Source organism: Odontesthes bonariensis, chromosome 4 (assembly GCF_027942865.1).
Source record: "Odontesthes bonariensis isolate fOdoBon6 chromosome 4, fOdoBon6.hap1, whole genome shotgun sequence".
Taxonomy (NCBI): domain Eukaryota; kingdom Metazoa; phylum Chordata; class Actinopteri; order Atheriniformes; family Atherinopsidae; genus Odontesthes; species Odontesthes bonariensis.
In genome coordinates, this window is record NC_134509.1 from 31,489,754 (window position 1) to 31,495,756 (window position 6,003).

Consider the following 6,003-nt stretch of genomic DNA (forward strand, 5'->3'; position numbering starts at 1 on the left):
GGATAAAACAAGGCTTCGAGAGAGTGTGTGGGAAGAGGGAGAATATTTATTTTAGAGCGGCAAACATTTTGTTCATCTGACTCCTGAGCTTCTTAGAAAATAGAAGTCTGTTGTTAATGTATTCGTCAGTCAGCCTTACAGTTACAGTTGAGTCAAGCTACGGTTAGAGTTCAATCTGCGAATTTAGTTGCTCCAACATCCTTTTTTGTAAGTATCGTTGAACATGAAGAAAATCAAGTTGTAGACCAAAGTATGTCTATTCCACAATGCTGTGGACTGTGTGAGAAAGTATTCAACACATTGTTTCTCTGAGGGAGATCATTGTACTTGTAAGTCCAGCTGAATTCACCACATAGATATTTTCTTTAAGTTACTTGAATGGTGATTTTGTCAGATGATGCTGCAGTTATAAAAATCAAGATTTTATTTTAGAGTCTAGAATGCTTTAAACAACTGTGAGTTGACATGTCATCTTAATGCGCTAATTTTCAGTCACAATTCTGACACATTAGGCTATCTGACAAAAAATAAATAAAATATTTGAACGACTGTACCTTTCTCAAGAATTCAGCTCAATTAATGTACAATTCTGCTTTACTGTTTTTACAAAAATATGCAAAAAACATTACCTAGGTGTGTTTGTTTGTGCTTCATATAATTCTGGTTGGAATGTTAAAGTACAGTTATGGTTGAAACAGCACACAATGATTTTTCCTAATAAATCCACTCAACCATTATAGAACATGGCGAGTGGCTTCAAGCACTCAGCTTCTGAAAACGTCCTTTCCGGTCTACTATCCCGGGGGGAGTGTGTCTCGTAGACAGCAACAGATGTTACAAGCACCCTAAACAAAAGTGGAAAGTGTTCAGAATACATGGGGGCAAGATAGGTTGAGCTGAGACGGAGGGGGTTTGGCTGTGGGAGGAGAAAGAGGAGCAATAGCAAACTATAATATAGCATACATGAGAGTCTGTGTTATTTACAAGTAATAGATCAAATTAGAGGTAGACTGGAAAAGAAGAACATGACCAGGCCCGAAAAGTAAAATAACTTGATATTTGTTAAGTAGGGAGGACTTGTGACTAACACAGAGAAAAATAACTCATCAATTAATTTGAGAAGCACAAGGCAGACATGGAGAGAGAATAAACTATTTGCCTAGGATTTAAAAGAACAATGTGGAAGCTTTAAATGCTGAAAAAAAAAGAGGAGACAGAAGTGAAAAGCGTTCATGTGAAGGAACAGTGGAGCAGCTTTGAAAGTAAAGCAGGCTGGGACTCACAGATAGTTGAAATGGGCATTATTGTGAGCTCTACCTCAGTGGTGTTTTTGTACTTACAACCTGGTAAGGATGACTGACAGCTTGTTTTACTTTATTTTTTTTCGCTGCCTGGTTGGTCCACATATTGACCTCATGTGTGGTTGGATATTTTACTAACATTCTCTGTTGGGCCCATTGACTGGATTAATTTAGCCTGCTGACAAACCAAAAAGCTGTCTGGCTGATCTTTGGCCTGTGTGAGGGTTAGTGTTTGACTGATATGGTGTGTTAGATTTCAGAATCACCGGCTGACCACTTGTCTGGTACACTTGGCAGACTGTGGGTCCCACCAGGGGTCCGTTTCACAAAGCAGGTTCAACAAACTCTGAGTCTATTCCTGAACTCTGAGTTGATCTACTCTGAGGTAGAAAACACTGAGTTTTCGGTTCCAGAAACGCTGATTTGAGTGAGTTTAATCAACTCTGAGTAGGTTCACCATGAGTTTTGCGTGTGCGCCACAACTTTAAAAAGCCAGCATCAATGGAGCCCCGATTCGACGAGTCACCATGGCAACGGGGAAGAGGAGGGGCTACGTTTTTCACCAACCTCAAATTGGAAATGCGCTCATACGGCGAGTTTCAATACGTTTTTAGAAATAAGTGCAACACCGCTGCAGCAGCAAAAGTGTAAGTTTAAATGTAGTCCTTTGTAATCATAATAATATTACAGGGGAAAACTGCTTGAATGGTAGCCCATTCATTTATTTCATTTAGGTGCAATCCCGCAGGGGAGAAGCGCACTTGGCAGCATTTTAAGATGAAATATAAAAACATTGTTCAAACAGGTGAGACCTCGGCATGGAGGTTCCTCATTTTGATCATGTTTTACACTGTAAAATAAATATTAAGTGGCTATTTGACTGTGCAGTTATTTTATCCCCAACATAATGCTGTTTTCACACACATAAACTATGTCTTCTCATCTGTATCATGTTCTGTTAAATAATTAAGCCTATTTAAACTAACACAGACTTCTACTGGGCCAACAGAAAGAAGGCAGATGCTACCTCTAACGGAAGGCCAGTGGCTGAGGGAATCCACCCCCAAGACACAAGTGCCCTTATAAAATATAATAGGCATATATATCTTTTCAAAGCCTATTCATACAAATATTTATTTGTCTTTTTTTTCTTTTGTCCCAACAAAATCTGATGGTGCCGCTCAAAAAGATAATTGTCTGTAAATGCAAAAACATCTATGCGCGGTCTGATAACCATCTCCGATGAATATTTAATTCTCTGTGCAATAATGCTGCACCTTCATCCCCGGGATCATTGTCAAAAGGACATGCCATGTCCGTGAAAAAAGTCGCCTCCTACTGACCTAATGGACTTCTAGAAGTAGAAGAACTCGCTCTGCTGACTGAATGAATGAGGAAATCAAATGGCGTGTGTGGCTGAAAGAGGGCGGAGACAGAAAGAAACTCGAGGTTTCTTGAATAAAACCTGGTCCCGACCAGGTTAGGCTCAGAGAGTCTGTTACTATGGTAACTGACCGAGAGGTTAAGTTACCTCTCTTTGTGAAACAGGCTTGAGTTACCCCTCTTTCTCGGGGTTGAGTTACCTCCCTTTGTGAAACGGAAAACTCAGAGTTTCCCTCATTTCAGGGTTAATAAACTCAGAATTTTCACTAAACCTGCTTCGTGAAACGGACCTCAGGTCTGCAGGATAGTTGTCTTACTTTTGTCTTTGTTGTTATTCTACTCTCAACTCTTGCAGCTCATGCGATGGCCAGAGATGCAGGCCAGCTTGTGAAGACAGTGTGTTGACCCTTTACATTCTGTGCTCTAAATATGTGATCCCATTCCTTTCTGCATTTTTAATCAATGACCAGATCTAACCTTAACCGTAAAAAGAAAAAAACTGTCCATCAAGATTAGATATTTATCTCCAAATGGGAATCCCAAGATATTTATCCCTCTCGCCCTGGCACACAAAGAACAGAATGTACATTTAGTATTTATAATTGCAATGCTACAATGAGCCCTCCAGTTTCTTTTATTCTTTTTGTTTTATGTTATTAGGGGATTGGGCTAATTGCTGCTAATAAGCTACATAAGCACTTGACAAGGAGGATATTTTACTTCCCACACACACAACCCATGATTCGCATTTTTTTGTAACGATCTTGTTTGATTTTTTCTCTTCAAATGATATATAGAAAACATTCAATGGATGGCGATTGACATTTTGCATGGTGACATGCTGCCATTCAACAGCAATGATAAGATTCTAGTCATCTATTTCTTTATTTATTTTTCTTACATACAAACCTTTCATCCTCCGATTGCATTTCTATACTGTCAATTATCTCATTTTCAAAGGACTGTCATGACTATGTTCAGGTTCAGTTCCACTTCTTGTGAGGAGACTCCTTTCTTTCTTTTTATAAAATCCCTTGTGATGTTGCTGTGAGGACAAGCAATGCTGAAAACACAAGTCTTCTAATGGCACCCCCACATTGTGTATTTACTTATGGTACTTTTCATTTGCTTTGTGACCTGATAGAATTTGTGTTGTTTGTTTGATGCAGCGCTTTAAATAAAGTCCCGCTATCAGGGGTAATTAGAAATAAGGACAACATGGTTTGAAGGAGAAAGAACAGAGGAAAATAGAACAGTCTCTTTCTTTGGATTCCTGTCAAATCAAATCAAAACTTGGCTTGGATATGATAAAATAAGCGAGGGGCGGATGTGATATTGCACAAAAGGTGTCAGGCTGTATTTTGGTGATGAAACATATTAATTTATGTTTCTTTTTGAAAGGCAGCAGAGATAAGCGAGATTAAAACAATGCAGGCAGAAGAAAGAGATGGACGGAAAAGTGGAGAGGGAAGAAGACAAGCAGTCAGATAAAAAGAAATACGGAAACCGACAGCTGGAGTGAGTGGCAGGAGACTGACCCAGATAATGGGATAGAAGGGACTGGTGTGCTCAGGATCATTACAGCATCATAAATAAAAAATGCGGTTCTGATCTAAGCTGCTGTGACTGGACTGGGCAGAAAACAACTTCCTTTTGAAGTGAGTCATGACTGGCTTGTCTTTCATGTCTTTAGAGCACTAAATACCAAATCACACAAGCAGTAAAATTGTATCAGTCATATGCTGTTAAAAAGAGCTCGAGAGGGAAATTGTAAAAGTGTCAAACACTTGAATGATGGTTTATTACCATAAAATTTTACTTATATGGGTGTGGATTATGTCTTTGCGTGACGACCCAAGCCTTCCAAATGGGCGAGACAACATTATTCAGAGACTGGATAAAATGAGAAGAATGAGATTCTATGTGAGTATAGCATATTGATTCTCTGATAAATAATTACTTTCAGCTCACATACACACACATGCTAAATACACTCCACCTAGGTCTGCTTCGAAGCTGAATAATGAACAAATTAAAAGTTAGTTATGTTCCTAATCATGCAAATGAAAATATGCATTGTAGCAGTGGTTCCATTGTGATAAAATTAGAAACTTCTTTTTTAGATTTCACCCCAATATAATGATGAAAACAGTGCAGGATCAATAGCAGGTTTAAGGCCTCTCATGGAGGTATTGCAATGACAATATCAATTCCATAGAACAATTTAAAGGAAGGGCTTGGAGCTGTTTGGGGTGTGCCAATACAGAAAGAGATGACCAGAAGGTTTACTGAGAAATGCCAAGCAATAGATGATGAGAAAGTCAAAAAGCTGTTTGAACAGGCTATTAAGGATAGTTCACTTTAAAAGGTGCATCTAAAACAGGCTTCCATTACTGCTGGGTGGCAACATGTTATTGCTTTATTTCTTGCCGTCTCAGACGATGAAATCAAATCAAAGGGGAATTCATTTGAAACGAGAAAAGGAAACGGAGTGTTGAAGAAGGGTCTCTCTTTCTCTGTTGTTATCAAGTTGCAGTCATTAATGTTTTGGAGAAACAGATTTTGCCTGGAAGGGAATCAAAACTTTGGAAACAAATTAAAAAAAGAGGGGGTCTGTGGTGATGAGATACATAATATTTTACGCTGGATTAGAGCCTAATCCATGGCTAATCCTCTGAGCAAGGTAAATAGCTAAATGTCATCTAGTATCCTGTTAAACATGCAAATTATAGCAGACCCTCTCTGTTTTCCAATTAGACCATCTCCTTGTTTCCACTCCTATATAACTGCAGCTATTACATTTCTTTATTCACCTTTGGCTAAAATGATAGAACTGGAGCTGCAAATTTGCAAACCCCATGAACACTGAAAAAAAAAAACCCACTCACACCAAGGTAAAAGTGTTGCTTTTAGATTTGGCATTTCACATTTTTTACTAGTGCATCATATGCTAGTGTCTGAATGGAGGAGCTGCAATTCAATCTCATATGAGGTTCCTAATGAACAGGAATAAATAGAGAGCATACAGTCTACTTACATTTTTTTTTTTTTTAAATAGATAAATTCTCTGGGCTTTATTAAGGCTTTATCAAATCATTCTGGATTAATGGATTTATTACTGTGGAGCCTTCAAGGGGATGGGGAGCATAGGCATTGGATTCATAACTTTCTTTGCTTTTAGAAAACAAACACATACCCTTTTAATTCAAAACCATTTAAGATGTGTACCGATGTTCTGCTTACTCTTAATTGTTGGTAATTATCACTGTAGCGTTAATGTTCTCTTTTTCTTCTTTCTATCTATGTTTCATGTAGATAT